This window comes from Schistocerca serialis, chromosome 3 (genome assembly GCF_023864345.2).
Source record: "Schistocerca serialis cubense isolate TAMUIC-IGC-003099 chromosome 3, iqSchSeri2.2, whole genome shotgun sequence".
Lineage (NCBI taxonomy): Eukaryota > Metazoa > Arthropoda > Insecta > Orthoptera > Acrididae > Schistocerca > Schistocerca serialis.
In genome coordinates this window covers 12,433,223-12,457,027 of record NC_064640.1, presented here as the reverse complement: position 1 = coordinate 12,457,027, position 23,805 = coordinate 12,433,223, and positions in this window count along the sequence as shown.

The following is a 23,805-nucleotide window of genomic DNA, read 5'->3' as shown; positions in this document are numbered from 1 at the left end:
CACATCAGATAGAGAGAGAGAGCAGGTTATACTTAATAATCTATGGTCTTGTGGTGGTGCAGTCTTTCCTCTGTGAAGTCTGATACATTCTTAGTTGAAGTCTGGTAGGTGGTGGACATCTTTAGCAGCGCTGTGTTGACTTGTCATTATATGTATTGTATGGAGAAAGATTCATCATAAAGGGCAGCAAGGATGAATATGATGTATGTATTGAAATGCGATTTTTTTAAAGAGAAGTTTAAGGTAAGACTGCAGCACTGCACAGATAGGTTGTTGGAATGATTATGGTCAGCTAGTTAACTTTGTTCACTTGCTCAGAACATATCATGTGATGGTTTTGTTTTTATAGAAATTATGTGTTAACATTGTACTCTTTTTAAATCATAATCACTTTGTTAAGCATAGTATTGTTCAGACCAACGTTATGTGTGAAGATCACCTATACTTCATTCTAAAATCTTTGTCTTGGAATATCATTTCATACAAATAATTACCCTTCCCATTCCACTGTTTGAAAACGGTTTATCATTGTACATTACAAGATTGCACCATGTGGTATGCAAAATTCTGAATGCTATTTGGAATTTTTTTTAAAAACAGAAATAAAGCTTAGCCACTGCCTCCTTGCTGTCTGCTGTTGTGCTTTCGAGAAATCTGCAACAATGTTGTCAAGATGTGAGGTGATTAGAAATTTTGATTAGAGCCAGATAATTGTTTTACTTCAGTTGTGCATTTAATATAAAGACGAGTTATAGTCAGACCACTTGCAGGTCAATTCAAATTAGGCACCGTTTAGTTAAAGGTTAGCATAGAAGTTTAAGCTGGATAACAGTTTGTGGGTACATAGTTTTGGTAATACATAGGCTTTTTGTAGAGTGGGAGGTAAATTTTCATACAGTAACACAAAGTGGGGAACTTAGACAGTATAGGAAGATTTTATTGTGGTAGTATAGTGAGTGGATAAGATCACAAGACAGACTCATCATATGATGTGGCAGATGCTCACGTAGTGTGAGAGTAGTAACTCGAGCTAGAGTCGTATCGTACTGGAATAGATTCACCTACGACTCTGGCACCAAGTAGTGAGTCTTTTATTATTTGTATTTACTGTTTAGATATCAATATACAGCTCCAAACATGCTGATGTTACTTGCACTGAGAACATGTTAATAATAATTTCGGTATCACTCAGTTCGCAAGGAAATGCTAACTTCAAAATTTAGTTTCTGTCAGTGCTTATTGATGGAAACGGTAGACCAATCACAAGCGCGACATGAGAGGGCAAGCGCCGAATTGCTATGATAGCTCAGTGCCAGTCTGCGATTGGTTTCTGGGGAGGTAATACATGAATCCGTATATAAAATCTAATCTCATGTAAAGATGGAACAGTTTGTTGAAAAATTGCCTCGGATGACGTACTTCTACGATGTTGTGTTAATTCAAGGCAGTCTACAATCGGTTTTCAAGGTGGCAACACACCAGCTAGTGTACGAAGTGCTACTCTGTCTAAAGACGGAATTGATTGTTAAAGTTGCTTAGGGAAACATATTTGTGGACTCTCATGTCGATTCTAAGAGAGTGTGAAATATTTTTGTGACTTTTGCGGTGCTCGGAAGCTAATGATTAATTACCACGAATCTTGTTATGAGTATTAACGATTGACTGGCTCTAGAAATCGTTTTACTAATTTGCGATTTTGGAAATAAAACAAAATTAGTTGGCATCCTATTTTACGATTCTTGTTATACCTAGCATTTAAACCTACCCACTTGTCACATCATTATGTACTGTGTGTAGCAAAAATGTTAGAACTCGAGATCGACATAGAAGAAAGGTAACAATTCAGTTCCGAGAAGTAAGGGGCGGACGCACTAGACTTCTTTCTGTAAGTCACACATAGCATCACCATGCGGCCCCATGTACGTATTGTGGCAGATGATATTGCAAACATTCGTTCATTTGTCTGCTGTGATAGTGTTACATTTGGTTTCCCTGTGTGTGGATGTGACTGAAATGGTAGACTACATTTTGAACTAGAGCTCTTGTGTCCTTCTGATAGTGTTAGGCTTGGTATCCCTCACCTGAGGAAAATGTGTTTAAAAAGTGGCTAATTTTAATAGGAAGCATTAAACCTGTAAGAGATCCGTGATCCCAAGAACATAGATATCAGTCTCCGACACTCAGGCCGATAGCAGACAGGAGTCGTTTATCGAGCGCTGCAGGAGGCAGTGAGATTAGTGTCGAGTGAAAGAGTACTGGGAAGACGGGCAAGAATGGTGACCGAGCTGAGTACGGTGTCAGCGGCAGGTGTGCAAACTGAGGAAATCCATCGGAGTGTTACAAATGAGCGTGTCCCCTTATCATCGTGGGGTTGACCCTCATCAATACCGATTCGCGAGTGATATAAAACCAAAAGTGACAAGCGCTGAATTACGTGTTTCGTGTCAACCGCGTCGGCCAGCAACAACCATGGTTAGCAGTGAGGATTGTTGTGAACGTTAACCATCATCATTGCGTGTGACGAAGTATTTAAAATCAGCAACCAATAACAGATATAACCGTAATTAAATGTTTAAGGCGAAGGTAGCAACTGCCTCAGAATTTGTGTGTTAATAGAAAATACACATCAGTTTGTATACCGCAACCTTTGTGGTCTTTAATAATAGAAAATCTTTCAATCATTAACTATTCCAACTCAGAACAGCTGCACTCTGTTGAAATACTCCCGTAACCACAGCAGAAAAACCGATGGTGTTGTGGACTGGCAAGACAGCCAATCCACTAGGAGGAAGCCGAAAGGCACGCGTTTAAGCTCACGATGGCTGGCGTGAAGTCTGGAACAGGACAGGGAATTTATAGTAGCCAATAACGTACGTAACTACTGGAATACTTAACTTTAATTCATAACTGGTGAACATCGCTCTTGACGGTACATGTTTTACAGCATCAATAGTAACTGGTAATGGCGCCTTGCTAGGTCGTAGCAAATGACATAGCTGAAGGCTATGCTAACTATCGTCTCGGCAAATGAGAGCGTAATTTGTCAGTGAACCATCGCTAGCAAAGTCGGCTGTACAACTGGGGCGAGCGCTAGGAAGTGTCTCTAGACCTGCCGTGTGGCTGGCTGGCTGGCTCTGAGCACTATGGGACTCAACTGCTGTGGTCATAAGTCCCCTAGAACTTAGAACTACTTAAACCTAACTAACCTAAGGACATCACACACATCCATGCCCGAGGCAGGATTCGAACCTGCGACCGTAGCGGTCGTGCGGTTCCAGGCTGTAGCGCCTTTAACCGCTCGGCCACTCCGGCCGGCCCTGCCGTGTGGCGGCGCTCGGTCTGCAATCACTGATAGTGGCGACACGCGGGTCCGACGTATACTAACGGACCGCGGCCGATTTAAAGACTACCACCTAGCAAGTGTGGTGTCTGGCGGTGACACCGCAGATGGCCTTTCATCCATTAAGTACACGCTCATATATTCATAATAATTACCTGTTTGGCGACTTCAGTACATAGCACAAAATCCAATAAAAGCAATAACAGGGGTGTTTCAAACCCAGACCATAGTGTAACAAACGACCTGGTGAGATCTGTATGGAGCATGATGTGAATAGTCATCCAAAGCTTTGTGGACGAATATAGGGTTTTTGCTGTGGTGCAAAGCATGTAGCCATTCGATCTTGGCTGCTTGACCATGCAGCTGCTGCACCAACTGAGTCCGCAGCTCGTGGTCGTCCGGTAGCGTTCTCGCTTCCCGCGCCCGGGTTCCCGGGTTCGATTCCCGGCGGGTCAGGGATTTTCTCTGCCTCGTGATGACTGGGTGTTGTGTGATGTCCTTAGGTTAGTTAGGTTTAAGTAGTTCTAAGTTCTAGGGGACTGATGACCATAGATGTTAAGTCCCATAGTGCTCAGAGCCATTTTTTTTTTTTTTTTTTTTTGCACCAACTGAGTTCTGCAGAGGATTTCATTTGGAGGAAACAATAGACTCTCATCAAGGTATCCCCAGAAAAATGGAAGCTCCTTCAAAACCTCATCCAAAAGGCGTTGTCATGTCCATACGACATTTTTGAAGCCAAACAGCATAGATAAAAAAAACTCAGCTAGACAAAAGGGCATAATTACCGCCATCTTTGGGATATTACAAGGCCCCACCAGAATTTGGTTGTATGTTTTTCAGCAGTCTGTGATGTTGAAAACGTTCGTTTTAGCTAGCGCACATGTAACATCTATGTTTGGTAAAGGGAATCTGTCTGGTACTGTCCTGACATCTAAAGTGTGATAACCACTACAGGGGTGCCATTTCCTTTGCCAACAATGTGCAAAGGTGAAGATAGTGGGCCGTTGGAGCAACAGATTATCCCATCTTGGAGCATTTATTTCAATATTGCCTTTGTTTCTGTGAGACACTCTGGGGTAATTTTGCGAACGCACTATGAAACAGGTTGACCCAGTGTGGTATCCATATAATGCATGGCATTGTGTTTGACGCCACTATTCTGTGCTGGTAGCCGTAAATCCTTCAGAGACTTCACTTTGTGATTCTCAAATGATTTTCAGAAATGACCACTTTCCTTTTTCAATTTTTATACGTCTTTACCTTTTCCAGTCATTTTTCCTGGAAGACAGTCTGAATTTAATCTTGATTTTCTTCAAGTAACTTCTCATTTCTTTATTCTCCTCTTGATATTTCTTCTTTACAGAGTCAAAAGTAGATTGTGAAGCACACTAATTACTCTATAAATGTGAAAGATATTTCAGATTATAATCTGGGGTTTCAGATTTCATTTCAGTTCAAGTGAGAGTGTTTCCCTTCTTCTTGCTCATATCTGATGCCAGCTGTAGGTTGTCACAGGCATTGGTTTTGTCTGTTCTCTGAACCATGCTATAACCAGAATCTCTGTATATCAATTAATGTGCTGACATTGACTGTGCTCTATAGTTGTGCTCTCTTCAAGTCCACTATTAATGGATAATCTGCAAGGAAATCGGCACCTAATACAGGGTTGGCTGTGTTGGCATCTACAAATGTCCACGTGAAGGGCTTATTGAGGCCTACAGCGATATTCAGTAGTACACTACCGGCCATTAAAATTGCTACACCAAGAAGAAATGCAGATGATAAACGGGTATTCATTGGACAAATATACACTCCTGGAAATTGAAATAAGAACACCGTGAATTCATTTTCCCAGGAAGGGGAAACTTTATTGACACATTCCTGGGGTCAGATACATCACATGATCACACTGACAGAACCACAGGCACATAGACACAGGCAACAGAGCATGCACAATGTCGGCACTAGTACAGTGTATGCTGGATGTAGTCCTGTGGAACGGCTTGCCATGCCATTTCCACATGGCGCCTCAGTTGGACCAGCGTTCGTGCTGGACGTGCAGACCGCATGAGACGACGCTTCATCCAGTCCCAAACATGCTCAATGGGGGACAGATCCGGAGATCTTGCTGGCCAGGGTAGTTGACTTACACCTTCTAGAGCACGTTGGGTGGCACGGGATACATGCGGACGTGCATTGTCCTGTTGGAACAGCAAGTTCCCTTGCCGGTCTAGGAATGGTAGAACGATGGGTTCGATGACGGTTTGGATGTACCGTGCACTATTCAGTGTCCCCTCGACGATCACCAGTGGTGTACGGCCAGTGTAGGAGATCGCTCCCCACACCATGATGCCGGGTGTTGGCCCTGTCTGCCTCGTTCGTATGCAGTCCTGATTGTGGCGCTCACCTTCACGGCGCCAAACACGCATACGACCATCATTGGCACCAAGGCAGAAGCGACTCTCATCGCTGAAGACGACACGTCTCCATTCGTCCATCCATTCACGCCTGTCGCGACACCACTGGAGGCGGGCTGCACGATGTTGGGGCGTGAGCGGAAGACGGCCTAACGGTGTGCGGGACCGTAGCCCAGCTTCATGGAGACGGTTGCGAATGGTCCTCGCCGATACCCCAGGAGCAACAGTGTCCCTAATTTGCTGGGAAGTGGCGGTGCGGTCCCCTACGGCACTGCGTAGGATCCTACGGTCTTGGCGTGCATCCGTGCGTCGCTGCGGTCCGGTCCCAGGTCGACGGGCACGTGCACCTTCCGCCGACCACTGGCGACGACATCGATGTACTGTGGAGACCTCACACCCCACGTGTTGAGCAATTCGGCGGTATGTCCACCCGGCCTCCCGCATGCCCACTATGCGCCCTCGCTCAAAGTCCGTCAACTGCACATACGGTTGACGTCCACGCTGTCGCGGCATGCTACCAGTGTTAAAGACTGCGATGGAGCTCCGTATGCCACGGCAAACTGGCTGACACTGACGGCGGCGGTGCACAAATGCTGCGCAGCTAGCGCCATTCGACGGCCAACACCGCGGTTCCTGGTGTGTCCGCTGTGCCGTGCGTGTGATAATTGCTTGTACAGCCCTCTCGCAGTGTCCGGAGCAAGTATGGTGGGTCTGACACACCGGTGTCAATGTGTTCTTTTTTCCATTTCCAGGAGTGTATTATACTAGAACTGACATGTGAATACATTTTCACGCAATTTGGGTGCATAGATCCTGAGAAATAAGTACCCAGAGCAACCACCTCTGGCCGTAATAACGGCCTTGATACACCTGGGCATTGAGTCAAACAGAGCTTGGATGGCGTGTACAGATACAGCTGCCCATGCAGCTTCAACACAATACCACAGTTCATCAAGAGTAGTGACTGGAGCATTGTGACGAGCCAGTGGCTCGGCCACCATTGACCACACGTTTTCAATTGGTGAGAGATCTGGAGAATGTGCTGGCCAGGGCAGCAGTCGAACATTTTCTGTATCCAGAAACATGTGGTCGTGCATTATCCTGCTGAAATGTAGGGTTTCGCAGGGATCGAATGCAGAGTAGAGCCACGGGTCGTAACACATCTGAAATGTAACATCCACTGTTCAAAGTGCCGCCAATGCGAACAAGAGGTGACCGATACGTGTAACCAATGGCACCCCATACCATCAAGCCGGGTGATACGCCAGTATGGAGATGACGAATACACGCTTCCAATGTGCGTTCACCGCGATGTCGCCAGACACGGATGCGACCATCATGATGCTGTAAATAGAACCTTGATTCATCCGAAAAAATGACGTTTTGCCATTCGTGCACCCAGGTTCGTCTTCGAGTACACGATCGCAGGCGCTCCTGTCTGTGATGCAGCGTCAAGGGTAACCGCAGCCATGGTCTCCGAGCTGATAGTCCATGCTGCTGCAAACGTCGTCGAACTGTTCGTGCAGATGGTTGTTGTCTTGCAAACGTCCCCATCTGTTGACTCAGGTATCGAGACGTGGCTGCACGATCCGTTACAGCCATGCAGATAAGGTGCCTGTCATCTCGACTGCTAGTGATACGAGGCCATTGGGATCCAGCACGGCGTTCCGTATTACCCTCCTGAACCCACCGATTCCATATTATGCTAACAGTCATTGGATCTCGACCAACGCGAGCAGCAATGTCGCGATACGATTAACCGCAATCGCGATAGGCTACAATCCGACCTTTATCAAAGTCGGAAACGTGATGGTACGCATTTCTCCTCCTTACACGAGGCATCACAACAACGTTCCACCAGGCAACGCCGGTCAACTGCCGTTTGTGTATGAGAAATCGGTTGGAAACTGTCCTCATGTCAGCACGTTGTAGGTGTCACCACCGGCGCCAACCTTGTGTGAATGCTCTGAAAAGCTAATCATTTGCATATCACATCATCTTCTTCCTGTCGGTTAAATTTCGTGTCTGTAGCACGTCATCTTCGCGGTGTAGCAATTTTAATGGCCAGTAGTGTATGTGTCCATGGAGGGAGACCACTAAGTTGTTAACTGTTTTCAGGAATGAATGTTCGTCTGGCTTATTGTCAGGTACGCACAAGGCTTGGAGATAGCTGACATCCGAGCCGGTGTCAACCAAGAAAGTCATGCCTATGTGCCTGTATCTTACAAGAGACGGTTGTGGCTAGGCTGGATGTGCGGCAGCAGGAGTTTTTGAGGGGCCTGTGTCAATGTTGTTCTCCTGCCATGTACGGTCAACTGTCATAGTGCAGTTTGATTCATGATAGCGTTCTGCCTGATGATTATCTTGTACTCATGGCTGGTGCTTCTTTTTGTTCAGCTTGTTATATGTCTAATCCAGATCATGGCTGTCATTTGAGTAGGTGCATTGTTTAGTGTATTTCAAAGCATGTCGACCGAAATGTCTGAGACACCATCAAACATTAACTAAACTGCGCCGGCCGGAGTGGCCGAGCGGTTCTAGGCGCTACAGTCTGGAGCCGCGCGACCGCTACGGTAGCAGGTTCGAATCCTGCCTCGGGCATGGATGTGTGTGATGTCCTTAGGTTAGTTAGGTTTAAGTAGTTCTAAGTTCTAGGGGACTGATGACCTGAGCAGTTAAGTCCCATAGTGCTGAGAGCCATTTGAACCATTAACTAAACTGCCCTGGGACTGCGTGCAATCTTGTGGCTGAGGGACTGTAGTATGTCTGGATTTTGGCTGTTTACTATTCCGCCCAATTGCTGCTGTGTTCGAAACTGTCTGACCGCCATCTCAGCTGTGGTGCATAAACTGTGGAGCTTTTCAGGAACGCTCGGCTAGTGTTGCGGCGTGATGGTGGCGCATTATGGTGCCATCTCTCTGGCTGAGTGTGGCATCCACCGTATAGAGTCGGCTTATGTATCGTTTGTTGATGACACGCACTCTATCGGTCACATTTAGTAACTTGTATAATGGCTGACCTTCATGCACTACGAATGCTACTTGCAGTTTTGACGGTAGCTGCTGTTGCCAAACATATAACAACAATTTGTCAGGAACTGTGTTTATCGTACGTTTTAGATGGTTCAAATGGCTCTGAGCACTATGGGACTTAACTTTGGAGGTCATCAGTCCCCTAGAACTTAGAACTATTTAAACCTAACTAACCTAAGGACATCACACACATCCATGCCCGAGGCAGCATTCGAACCTGCGACCGTAGCAGTCGCGCGGTTCCAGACTGTAGCGCCTAGAACCGCTCGGCCACCCCGGCCGGAGTACCCTTTAGATGCCGCCCAAAATTCTGAAGGGGCTTAGTCACCTTGGTTTTCTTGATGCAAAACTTGTCTGAGCCTTTGGTCAAGTGAGTTGGTGCAATGGGCAATTAATTCAGTTTTTAAGGCAAGGTAACTGCTGATGTGATAATAATGTTGGACACTAAAGCAATCACCTGCTTGTCCAAACTGCTAATAACTACCACAAATTTTTCGTGATCTTTGGTGACTTGTTGGTACATGACATCACCAGATTTGTGTGTTTGGGCACAAATGGCAGCGTCCTTTACTGTAAATGTGCCACAGAAGAACCACTTGAGCTGATAGATCGACTGTTTATTGTTCTTGCAGGTGTCGACATGAAGTTGAAGAAACCATCAGAACAGTCAACATTGTCAAGTCTGGCTTACTCTCACTTCCTGGCGTAGTGGAAATATCCATTGCACTGTGGTGTGTAGCTCATACTACTGTTTGTGTTTGTCTAACTGCCGTGGGGTTTTGAAATGTTATGATGTTCAGTTCATTATACTGCAGTGTTTTCACAGTTTGTATTGAAGGAAAAGAGAGCTCCAAAACCTTGACTTCATCGCGAATTCTTCGAATCTCGTTGTCGATAGTGTGCAACAAGTTGTGAGTATCCTCGATTATGGCTTCGTGATTAACGTTCCAGAAAATAAATTATACGAATAGAAACTTGTTTTATGTTGTCAAGATCACCAGGTATAAGGGTAAGACCTGAACATGGCATGGAAGCTTGTACACAGCCTTTAAGCGTAGAGACTTAATTATATTATGCACAGCACAAAATACACATTTTGATGATGGCATAGGATCCAGATCATTAACTTTAAATTTCATGGAGTGGCTACTAGTCCACCATGTTTGAAGCAAATTGAATTCCTGGGTGCCATTTTCTCTGTAGTAAGAGGCCATCTGCTTTGTTACACTGCCTTGAAATTGCCTTTAACAAACTTCAAATAGTACAGGCTATCTCATTTTTTCCCAAAAAAAACAGTTAACTGGAGTGATTTCGTGTACACTAAAAGCAACAAGGGAAGTTTTGGTTAAAATATGGATAAACCTTTTCATGTAGATAAGAATGCAAGACGAGTCAAAATGCATTTCTCTACTCATGATAACTTCTTGTTGGTTGTCCTGAAGACTGTGGAGTAAATTTCGGAATACTTCGTGCTTAGCTAATAGACACGGTGGCTGGTGCAGAAATTCGGTATTTTTTGTTTGTACTTTAATTGCATAGTCACAGCCGCAAAAAAACTCAACTACGAACGAGAGTATTTTTAAAAGATTATGTGTCACCTGTAATCAACAGAAGTAGCTCAATAATAACAACAATAATAATGACGACGACATAGAAGGCAATAAAATTATTTGAGATTTCGTTTATTACAATGTTTTACTCATATTTCACTTCTACAGTGTTTTCATTATTATTTCATTTTTATGTTGTTTTCGCGGAAATTCCATTTTAGGAGTGTTTTAACTGAGTTTTAAATTTAAAAAAGCTTGCTTTATTTGTTGTGTTAATAAATTTATCTATCTTCTCAAAAGTTTTAGAGGTACATTAATGATTTTTCTGCAGTTAAAATAATGTATGAGGATCAGTTTTGTAAGTTTCGCATTATGCGTTTCTTTCCTAAATTCAATTGCTGTAAGAAGGTGGTCACTGTTTGTAAGTAAAGAATTTCTTGTAAATGGCAGTGAAATATTCTTGGGTGAGATGATTTCACAAATTTTCGTAAATAGTTTGCCTTAGTAAAATAAAAATGTAGCGTCACACTCAATTTCCTTTTATGCCGAGAATACTGCGATACTTTACCATTAACTTTGAGTTCCAGAAGATGTTTCAAGAGCTCCTTTACATTTTCACCATTTAACAGATCATAAACTGAATCACAGTTTTTTTTTCGAACCGGGAACTGAAGTTTGTGACTGCACTATTCTTATTTTGTGTCGCATACCAAGTTGATTTATATACTTCTTCAGTAGCACAGTCTCTGCTTGTACTCTGTCGTATTGTGCTTTCAGCTGTTTTGGACTTGGAAGGCAGTAAATGTAGTCATCATGAACAGGTATACTAAGTACTAAAAGAATGAACGTCCACTACAAGATTTTAATAACAATTTTACTGTACAAAAAGTTGAAATTATGAGGATTAGTCTGTGTCTCCAGACTTAATTAAAACTGGGAACTGGTAAGCCTGATTGTAACTCATTGGACTTCTCATTAAGTTCTGAGCACTGTGGAAATGGAGGCTGTCTTAATGCTAGTTCCTGCGAGAGACGCTGTAATTCATGTGTTAGCCACTCGATGAAATTTTAGCTCGTTGATCCAGACCAATAAGTTAGAATTTCGCAGAATGGCTAAGACATTATTTATAGAGCTCCTTGTGGCAACTTACACTAACGTGGGCGCCAAGCCCTGTGTCGTGAAAACATTATGAGAAGCCAGTAGACTGTCTGTGTTTGAAATGTCAGCTATTCTGATAGTAATGAAATACTTCGTTTTTCTGAAAAACTTGTGTAACAAAATATAAACTAAACATGCCTGTAGTGTCTCCAGCATTCGATTGCACAAATCGAAACGATAAAAAAAACAAATATTCTATATTAAAAGTAAGTATGGATAAAAACTTAAATAGATTTTTAACGTTTATTAACCCCTTGACCAGGCTGTACCTTGCGCCAATATCTGTTTCCATCTGCGTAATTATTCCTGTGCCTCGCGGCGCTTTCTTGCAGTGCAGCATTGTCTGACATGTTTCGGTGCACTTTTCTCAAATCAAGTGATTATTGCGACTGTAAGTTGTCAAAAAATTCGAAGCTTCTGGCAGCAGGACTGTGTATTATGAAATTAAGCATGTTACAATTGATTTATTTTAGAAGTCTTATGTAGATTTTTAGTAGAGGAGCGAACACATGAACACTTCTTTACAGAAAGTAGATGTTTTGTTGAGTGGTACTTAAGTAAATAAATTAGTGAAATCAAAGTGAAGTAGAAATTAGAATATAAATGAAAAACTTGGTTTAGTTTAGAGAGTTACATATTGGCAAACAGCGGGCAGAACAGCAGAACAGAAGAGACAATGACGGTGAAGTCAGCAAGTTCCACATAAGCGGGCGCTGTCGATTCAGCCTTCAGGGCATCGCCCGACTGGGTCACGTGTTTCTCAGTTGTCGCATGTGAGCAAAGGCCCTCGCCTACATTCCAAGAGCCAATGACCAACGTTAAGAAGATTCTTCGAGAAGCTTCTCAACGTGACAGAAGAGGCAATGACCGTGGAGAAGTGAATAAATACGCGAGACGCAGTGGGCCCCACAGACGAAGGAAGAAGAGAAGAGTAGCAGCAGTTTTCAGTCAGTTTCGGTGCTGAAGACCGTCATGCAAGAAGAGACTGCATCATGCACAGACGCACCAAGTCCGCCGCTGTAATGGAATAGCAAGCAGCAGCTGCGGCGCCAGAAGACAGAAGTTAAAAGGTATTTGAAGTCTGATTTTTACGTACCCGGGTGACTCGTGAGGACGGGAACAAATGTAAAAGTTCTGACACTAAATGTAACTGGGTTTTCTGTTTTGACGCTAGTCAATTGTCAGGATGAGCATTACTGAAAAGGGCATTTGATTCTAAAGCATTATGTCAGGTTGAAAATACTAAATAAATTAATTTTTCTCTCTTAACAACATGTGGGCAGGGTGGGTTCTTTCTTGGCTCGGGTATGAGGTGGAATGAAACAGCATTTTTACATCAGGTAACTTTTATTGAAAGTTTTGTACAACTGTTTCTTACTGGATGTTCTGGCTCGGATAGCGGCAGCTGTGTCGTTTGCGAAGCCTTCTGCTGCGGCAGCAGCGGCGGCGGCGTCTGATTACACGTAGCGGTGTGTATCTCGTGTCGCCGTCTCGCCCAGTTGACTGGAGACGCGCCTCGTGTGGTGGCCCGTTTAATTATTGAGAGCGAAGTCGTGCATCGGATGGTGATACCTTGGATGTGGCGTCTCAGTGTTTCTCTTCTCTAAGCGGCCACCAAGCGGGGTGGCGCAGTGGTTAGACACTGGACTCGCATTCGGGAGGACGACGGTTCATTCCCGCGTCCGGCCATCCTGATTTAGGTTTTCCGTGATTTCCCTAAATCACTCCAGGTAAATGCCGGGATGGTTCCTCTGAAAGGGCACGGCCGACTTCCTTCCCAGTCCTTCCCTAATCCGATGAGACCGATGACCACGCTGTCTGGTCTCCTTCCCCAAACCAACCAACCAACCATCTAAGTGGCCGCGTGTGTTGTGCGTCGGCCAGCGGAGCGGCGCTGCGGGGGAAGGCCAGTGTCCCGGACTCGAACAACGGACTCCCGCTTGCCAGTCTTCGGCTGTCAGATCTTCATCCCAGCTCACAGGTGACCGCTGATGTGAGGCCGCCTACATTTGGTGTCAGAGAAAAAACCCTTGGCTCAATATGAGGTGTGAATGACAGTCACGAAAGGTCCACAGTTAGTATTGTTTAATGTGTGAAAGGATAGATGTTGCATAGACAGTCGTAATATTTTCTTTGTTTAGGAGGGTATTCTCTCTCATAATTTTAAGAGTTTGTCGAAAATATTTAAACATCTTTTTTATTCAGTGTGGTAAGATTGTGTAACTAACAGTTTGTAAAATGATGACACGAAATCTTACAAAGTCAGAGTCAGCAACACAAGCGGTTTCTACTGATGAAGCTATTCAGAGCTTAGTTAATCAAGTAGCACAGCTTAAAAATGATAATAATACATTATTTAAACAGTTGAGTGAGGTTAGGCAAACCAGTTCAATCCCTTCCACCCTAGATTACTCAGCAGCAGCCTTGGTAACTCCTTTTTCAGGTAAACCTGGCGAAGACATAACAGCCTTTTTTGATGATTTAGTAGCAGCTGCAAAGTTAGGATCATGGTCAGATGAACAGCTCTTACAAATGACAAAGTTAAGATTGCTAGGAGAGGCTAAAGCACACGTCTTATACCATGAAGAATTACGGAATGCTCCTACGTTTGAGGAATTGAAGAAAGGATTGCTTAAACGTTTTCAAAAACAAAACAGTTGTAGATTTTATAGGGAAAAATTAAACACTATCACTCAGAGGCAAAACGAGTCGTTAGAGAGCTTTGTAGATGGGATCAGAAAAGTTAATATTAACACCTATCAGTTGACAACTAGTGATGAAGTAAATTAAGTTATTTTACAAGAGGCAGAAAATAGAGCTCTGGATACATTTTTACCTGAGTTGTCTCCTGAAACGTCCCGTCGTGTCAGGGCAGAGTTTCCTAAAAATTTAGCAGAAGCTGTATCTGTGGCGACGGCATTCGAAGAAATAGACATTGCCACCAGATACAAGGAGAAGCGAAATGTATTTTCAGCAGGAGTACGATGTTTTAGGTGCGATCGACAGGGACATATAGCAAAAAATTGCAGACAACCTAAATGCGCTAATTGTCAAAGAATAGGTCACACATTCAAGGAATGCAGGTCTAATAAAGTTTTTGGAAATAGAAATCAGTTAAACTCAAACGGGAATATCGGAGCCGCCGCCAGGCGTTCCCAATAAAATTACATGCCATTAAGGCGAATGTGAAGGCGGAATGCTGGTTATCTGCTACCATACAGGATAAAGAGGCAAGGATACTGGTGGATACAGGCGCAAACGTATCAATAGTGAGTAATGAATGTATTGGAGAAAAGAAATATGACCCTCCAAGGTATAGATTGAGTGGAGTAGGAGGAGGTAGAGTGAAGTCATTAGGATGTACATCATTGATTATCTACACTCCTGGAAATTGAAATAAGAACACCGTGAATTCATTGTCCCAGGAAGGGGAAACTTTATTGACACATTCCTGGGGTCAGATACATCACATGATCACACTGACAGAACCACAGGCACATAGACACAGGCAACAGAGCATGCACAATGTCGGCACTAGTACAGTGTATATCCACCTTTCGCAGCAATGCAGGCTGCTATTCTCCCATGGAGACGATCGTAGAGATGCTGGATGTAGTCCTGTGGAACGGCTTGCCATGCCATTTCCACCTGGCGCCTCAGTTGGACCAGCGTTCGTGCTGGACGTGCAGACCGCGTGAGACGACGCTTCATCCAGTCCCAAACATGCTCAATGGGGGACAGATCCGGAGATCTTGCTGGCCAAGGTAGTTGACTTACACCTTCTAGAGCACGATGGGTGGCACGGGATACATGCGGACGTGCATTGTCCTGTTGGAACAGCAAGTTCCCTTGCCGGTCTAGGAATGGTAGAACGATGGGTTCGATGACGGTTTGGATGTACCGTGCACTATTCAGTGTCCCCTCGACGATCACCAGTGGTGTACGGCCAGTGTAGGAGATCGCTCCCCACACCATGATGCCGGGTGTTGGCCCTGTGTGCCTCGGTCGTATGCAGTCCTGATTGTGGCGCTCACCTGCACGGCGCCAAACACGCATACGACCATCATTGGCACCAAGGCAGAAGCGACTCTCATCGCTGAAGACGACACGTCTCCATTCGTCCCTCCATTCACGCCTGTCGCGACACCACTGGAGGCGGGCTGCACGATGTTGGGGCGTGAGCGGAAGACGGCCTAACGGTGTGCCGGACCGTAGCCCAGCTTCATGGAGACGGTTGCGAATGGTCCTCGCCGATACCCCAGGAGCAACAGTGTCCCTAATTTGCTGGGAAGTGGCGGTGCGGTCCCCTACGGCACTGCGTAGGATCCTACGGTCTTGGCGTGCATCCGTGCGTCGCTGCGGTCCGGTCCCAGGTCGACGGGCACGTGCACCTTCCGCCGACCACTGGCGACAACATCGATGTACTGTGGAGACCTCACGCCCCACGTGTGGAGCAATTCGGCGGTACGTCCACCCGGCCTCCCGCATGCCCACTATACGCCCTCGCTCAAAGTCCGTCAACTGCACATACGGTTGACGTCCACGCTGTCGCGGCATGCTACCAGTGTTAAAGACTGCGATGGAGCTCCGTATGCCACGGCAAACTGGCTGACACTGACGGCGGCGGTGCACAAATGCTGCGCAGCTAGCGCCATTCGACGGCCAACACCGCGGTTCCTGGTGTGTCCGCTGTGCCGTGCGTGTGATCATTGCTTGTACAGCCCTCTCGCAGTGTCCGGAGCAAGTATGGTGGGTCTGACACACCGGTGTCAATGTGTTCTTTTTTCCATTTCCAGGAGTGTATATTCACGGTGTACAATTTCAAGAAGATATAGAAGTGGTAACAAAGGTAACTGTCGGGTACGACCCGATCCTAGGACTGGATTTCCTGAATAAACATCACGCTAAAATCGACCTCAGACAGCAAACTGTAGAACTTAGCGGAATAGTGTTTCAGCTAGGTGACACCGCTGCCGCAAGATTTCCCTAAGCGGAAGGCGAAATCAACTACACTGCGTGCAACGTCCTTGAAGGTTGATTCGCGGAATCAGATACCATGTGGCTCAGGAAAACTTTTCTGGATGACCGTTGACCCCGAGGTACCTACAGATACAATATGTCTAATAGAGCCATTAGAGGAAAATGAGGAATTAGATGTATCACATTGTTTTGTACGTAGAAGTGTTGTACGGGTTCAAGATGTTGAGGGAGAAAGAAAAGTACCGGTACATAATGACAACTTCGGAGTGGAGGACAAAGAGTTGCACAAGGGAATATTAGTAGCTACAGTCAGTACTTTTGAAGAAGAAGATTTCATTTGGTCAGATATTGATAATGGTCAGAAACCAGACGCCTATAAAACCGCATTACGCCAGAAGATTGAGCATTTGAAAGGAAAGGATAGAGACACGATAGAAGCAGTTTTAGTTGAGTTCCAAGATGCAGAAGGTCCACTGCCAGCAACAGATATCACACAGCATAGTATCCCAACAGGAAATAGCCCCCCCAGTTTATAGGAAGCCTTATAGAGTACCGCATCACTTACAGCCAGTACTGGATGAATTTTTAGAACAGCATCTAAAAGAGGAATTGTAGAATATTCTGATTCGCCTTATAATTCAAATATCGTAATTATTCCAAAGAAGTCTCCCGACGGTATGAAACGATATAGATTTTGTTGTGACTACAGACACCTTAACAAACAAACTATCTCAGATGTTTATCCTCTTCCAAACATTACAGATATCATTGACAGTTTGGGTAACAGTAAATACTTTTCAACAATCGGTCTACGTAGCGAATATCATCAATTGGAAGTTGCACCTGAAGATAGGCACAAAACAGCATTTTCTACCCCTGGAGGCCACTGGCAATTTAAAAGAATGCCTTTCGGTTTGAAACATGCATCAGCAACTTTTCAAAGACTACTGGATGGAGTATTGCGAGGGCTCAAAACTCAGCAATGTTGTGTATATCTAGACGATATTATTGTACTCTCCAAAGACATTAATGAACATGCTGTGCGTCTTCGTAATGTTTTTCAGAGAGTTAGAAAAGCTAAATTAACATTAAATATGGAAAAATGTAGTTTTGCATTGACAGAGGTTACATTCCTAGGGCATGTCATTAGTGGAAAAGGAATTAGAACAGATCCTCGATTAATTGCGGCAGTCAAGGACTTCCCAACACCACAACGCGTTAAGGAAGTACAAAGTTTCGTGGTTTCGCATCGTATTACCGAAAATATGTTCAAAATTTTGCTGAAATTGCCCAACCCTTAACCCAATTATTGAAAAAGGGTGCAAAATATCATTGGCCTGAAGATTGTGAATCAGCATTTCAAACCCTTAAAGATAAGTTAACACACAGTCCAGTATTAGCTTACCCAGATTATAATAACGAATTTATTTTATCTTGTGACGCAAGTGGTCATTCAGTAGCAGTTGTTTTGAGTCAGAATATTAATGGCGCGGAACACCCCATAGCCTACGCTTCGAGACAACTAACAACGGCAGAAAGAAATTATTCCACAATGGAGAAAGAATTGTTAAGTGTTTTTTATGGTATCAAATACTTTAAATGCTACTTGTATGGTAGGAAATTCAAGGTTATTACCGACCACGCAGCTTTAAAATGGTTGCTTGGGTTAAAGGATCCATCTAGTCGCCCTACCCGTTGGGCCCTATGTCTTTCCGAAATGGATTTCGAAGTTATCCACAAACCAGGCAAAAAACACACGAATGCAGATTGCCTAAGTCGGAAAATAGCACTTTTGGAAGCAACAGGCCGAGATATTGAGGACTGGAGAAAGGCAAAAGATGAGGATACAGAATGCAAAAAACACGCAAATAAAAAACAATTTTGCTTTCAAGATGGTGTATTATACCGTAAAACAAAACTTGGACCACGAGTTGTTGTTCCCCAACACCTTAGACAAGAAATAATGGCAGAGGCCCACGACCATATCCTTGCAGGACACGGTGGACAGCGGACAACCGAAAGACGCGTAGCAGAGCGATTTTGGTGGCAAACCAGAAAGCAGGATGTTGCGCAGTACGTTCGTAATTGCATTGCGTGCGCAGAACGAGCTGAACTTTCTCGTTTAAAAATACCCTTACAGAGGCTCCCCGAGGCTTCATGTCCATTTCAAATCTGTGGACTGGATCTATACGGGCCATATCATAAAACACCTACTGGTAATAAGTATGTTCTTACAATTATAGATCACTTTTCACGCTATCTAGCAATGGTGAGTCTCCCAGATCAGCAAGCAAATACAGTTGCCCAAGCTTTAGTTAACAATTAGATACTTAAATTTGGCGTACCTGAAGCTGTTATCACAGATCAGGGAACTAATTTTATGTCTGAATTAATGAAACGGCTACGCCACTTACTAAAAATACGTAGATTACGCACAACTCTGTTACACCCTCAGTGCAACGGGCGCACAGAAAGAGTTCATCGGACATTTGGCAAGATGCTTAGTTATTATATTAATGAACAACATTCTAATTGGGATACGTATTTACCAATAATTGTGTCGGTATACAACGCCAAAACGCATGAAGCAACTGGCATGTCACCTTATGAAGTGGTCTATGGGAGAAAAATGCCGTCCCCTTTTGATGCAATCAGGCAGAAAAACAGAAAAGTCGGAGAAACAGTAAGAGATTTCAGTCGAATGATGAAGGATGTATGGAAAAAGGTTCAAAAATCTAATACAAAGCCTTTGGAACGACAGCAAATATTAGGTAATGCCCAAGCTAAATATCCAAATTACAAAATCGGTCAGTGGGTGATGCTGTCAACTCCATACATTTCGAAAGGAAAAACGAAGAAATTCGTAACGATCTGCAGAGGTCCTTATCAAATTATTGAGATCACGTCACCAGTCAAAGTTAGACTGCAACTGCCCACCCGAACTACTATTGTCCATGCAAGTCGTTTAAAACCTTTTAAGGGCGCTCCAGATGTAATTCCTTCAACAATAGTGTCTGCTTTTCCGAAGGGTGGAGGTAGTACCCGAAAAGGAAAAAGAGTGGCCACGCCGGCACAACATACAGACATGGCACCATACAATCTTCGACCAAGAGTGCGAATGTCCTAGTGGAATCTCAGTAGACTGTGGATAGTATAAAAATGTAGATAATTAATAAATGATAATGGTTTATTTTTTAAGAAAAAAAGGTTGAACGTAGATTGATGTAGATCTTGTAGTTAACAATGTATTTCTTCTTTTCTTTGTTTTTGTTTTTACTAGGTTGGTAGGTCCATAACCATGTTGTTGCTTTTTTCAGAAAACGCCATGCAAGGATTTCCTACACAAAACCTATCCTACCTCAATGACTCCCTTGACAGTTCCCTTCTGAAGTCATTAGATATGTTCATAAACCCGCACAGCAAGGCAAAATTGATGGCATTGTTATGATGCAACATGTCTTAAAATTAAAAAGTGAACACAAAACTAAAATTATAATGCTAGGAGCGGGTATATCTGGAATCTTTGTGTTGGTGTTTCTGCTTTGTACAGTTTTCTTTTATTTAAGACGAAAATATAAGCCAAATAATAATATACCACTTCATCAAATCCCTGTTACCACACTCTTAACTGGTGTGCTTCAGTGGTTACTTTTGAGCATTAGTGTATTAATTTTGTTTATGGTACTTCAGTCTTTACTAAACAGTCTTATGTTAAAGTAAACAATACTGTAGAATAGATATTCTAGCATTAATATAGGGTAGATTAAACAGGTGTTGCTATGTAATTTTCTAAGTGAAAAATCTATTTTTGTTTATTCATTGTCATCAAGATTTGTTACACTTATTACAACGAATTATGTGTGAACTATGTGGTACATGAGCGTACAGTGCTTTAGTAAAGTGATAAAGTATTTTCAACATACTTAATGTGAAACACGTGTAATCTTCTAAGTCGAGAGTTTTCATTGCTTGTGTTAGTGCTTTTGCCGTGTGAAGAGTGGAGGAATGTTGAGTGGTAAATTCGTGGGCGAATTTCTCTGAAGGGTGGAGGAATGTTGAGTGGTACTTAAGTAAATAAATCAGTGAAATCAAAGTGAAGTAGAAATTAGAATATAAATGAAAAACTTGGTTCAGTTTAGAGAGTTACATATTGGCAAACAGCGGGCAGAATGGCAGAACAGAAGAGACAATGACGGTGAAGTTAGCAAGTTCCACATAAGCGGGCGCTGTCGATTCAGCCGTCAGGGCATCGCCCGACCGGCTCACGTGTTTCTCAGTTGCCGCATGTGAGCAAAGGCCCTCGCCTACATTCCAAGAGCCAATGACCAACGTAAAGATGATTCTTCGAGAAGCTTCTCAACGTGACAGAAGAGGCAATGACCGTGAAGTCGTTCACCTCCAGTAAACTGAAGTGAATAAATAAGCGAGACGCAGTGGGCCCGACAGACGAAGGAAGAAGAGAAGAGTAGCAGTAGTTTTCAGTCAGTTTCGGTGCTGAAGACCGTCATGCAAGAAGAGACTGCATCATGCACAGACGCACCAAGTCCGCCGCTGTAATGGAATAGCAAGCAGCAGCCGCGGCGCCAGAAGACAGAAGTTAAAAGGTATTTGAAGTCTGATTTTTACGTACCCGGGTGACTCGTAGGACGGGAAGGAGACGGCCTCACATCAGCAGTCACCTGTGAGCTGGGATGAAGATCTGACAGCCGAAAACTGGCAAGTCTGTTGTTCGAGTCCGGGACACTGGCCTTCCCCCGCCGCGCCGCTCCGCTGGCCGACGCACAACACACGCGGCCGCTTAGAGAAGAGAAACACTGGGACGCCACATCCAAGGTATCACCATCCGATGCACGACTTCGCTCTCAATAATTAAACGGGCGACCGCACGAGGCGCATCTCCAGTCAACTGGGCGAGACGGCGACACGAGATACACACCGCTACGCGTAATCAGACGCCGCCGCCGCTGCTGCCGCAGCAGAAGGCTTCGCAAACGACACAGCTGCCGCTATCCGAGCCAGAACATCCAGTAAGAAACAGTTGTACAAAACTTTCAATAAAAGTTACCTGATGTAAAAATGCTGTTTCATTCCACCTCATACCCGAGCCAAGGAAGAACCCACCCTGCCCACATGTTGTTAAGAGAGAAAAATTAATTTATTTAGTATTTTCAACCTGACATAATGCTTTAGAATCAAATGCCCTTTTCAGTAATGCTCATCCTGACAATTGACTAGCATCAAAAGAGAAAACCCAGTTACATTTAGTGTCAGAACTGTTACAGTATCAAGAATTTCTTTCCTTGAGTAATACATTTCAAAATCGGGTTTCTGAACTGTGTCTTGTAGGAACAGCACTGAGAACAAAGAATAGAAATCTCAGTTGTTGGTTGGTACCCATCTGTGCACGTGTGATCCTTGTTTCTGTGCACTCACATATGAGCATACAAACTGTTCAGCACATTTGTTCGCTTCATTAATTATTTTTGTTAACAACCTATCATCAAACACGAATGTGAAAATATCAAACTGACCGATGTGGCTGGTGAAAAACTCCAAATTCACGTTGCAGAGCACCGCAAATGTTATCAACTGCGAGCCCGAGTGCCATTCATCGAGCACGCAGCGCCACAAGGCAGCCCTAACTCAGTTCGTTGAGCACAGTCGAAGAGATAAAGAGCCAGTGAGCATATTAGAATTGTAAGCGTTCTTAATATAAATACAGGAAAGTAATTTGGTTTTCAATAATTAAATGTTTCCTTTGAAAGACATTGAGCTAAGAAAAATATGGATTCTGAATATGAAACGAGACAACTGGTTTCTGACTACAGCCACTTACCTCTGCTCAACCCATTTTGAAGAGAGGTATATGCATGAAACAAATGACTAGAAATGCCATTTGTCCAAGGCAAAACCAACTATCTTTACTTTGCCAAATAAAAGGTAGAATCTTTCGACCACTACCCACGAGGTGAACTGTCCACAGTTTACATGATAGTGCTGGTGTGTGTGATGAGCAGTCGTAATGAGCGAAATATCTTAAAGACTGAGGGAAATTTTTTATCCCATTCTGTTTATGATTCTGTTAATGCGTCCTGTGATAATATAATGGCTGGACCTGAGCTGGTGCATACCAGATGTACTTGATACACACCTGCCCATTCTCTGTTCACCTAGGCAGCTTTCCCACAGTGTGTACTGCTGTCAGGGTACGCTATTCCAATGGCATTGTTGACCGTGAGACACAGTGAGGTGCCTCTCTGGCAGCTGATAGGAAAGCTGGAAAATGGCACGTGAAAGACGCGGTAGGGGCTCCGAGGTGCGCCCCAAACACACAGCCCCTCTCTTGCATACCAGCTCTCCTCCCTGCTAGCTGCATTCTTCTGTCCTACGGCATCACACCCACCGTCTGGCTACGACAGTCTCCTTATGATGTAGGACCCGTCACCTGTACCTCTTAACATAATGGCTTCAAGACAATAAATGCCAAATGTGAATGTTAATTTTCTTCTCATCGTTTTCATTACAACAATTCTCCTAACACATCCAGGCACTCATCTTTCGCCTCCATACTAACACAGCAGAACCTGCATACTATTAATCAGGCATCAATAGCACTTGTTCCATGTTCTTATCATGGTGATGTCGATAATTTATATTTTCATGCAATAAAATTATTATTTTAATCTTATGGTGGAATGCCATCCTTTCAGTGTTTAGTATATCTGTTTATGACCACGACTGTTCGAAAAGACTGATCTACATCTACACATATATTCCGATAGCCACCAAGCGGTGTGTGGCGGAGGGCACTATTCACGCCAAAGTCATATTCCCCCCCCCCCCCCCCAACCCCAACCCCCTCTGCTTTTTATTTATTTATTTATTTATTTATTGTTTCGTGGGACCAAATTAAGGAGAAGTCTCCATGGTCATGGAACGAGTCAATACATGAAATTATAACACGATATTAGAAACAGATAAAATGAAATATAAAAAAGATATATTCAGGTGACAAGTCGTAAGTTTAAATGAAGACAATCAACAATGTAACACTGGAATTTGCTTAGTTTTTTAGCTCTTCCAGGAGCTCCTCGACAGAATAGAAGGAGTGAGCCATGAGGAAACTCTTCAGTTTAGACTTAAAAGAGTTTGGGCTACTGCTAAGATTTTTGAGTTCTTGTGGTAACTTATTGAAAATGGATGCAGCAGAATACTGCACTCCTTTCTGCACAAGAGTCAAGGAAGTGCATTCTACATGCAGATTTGATTTCTGCCTAGTATTAACTGAATGAAAGCTGCTAACTCTTGGGAATAGGCTAATATTGCTA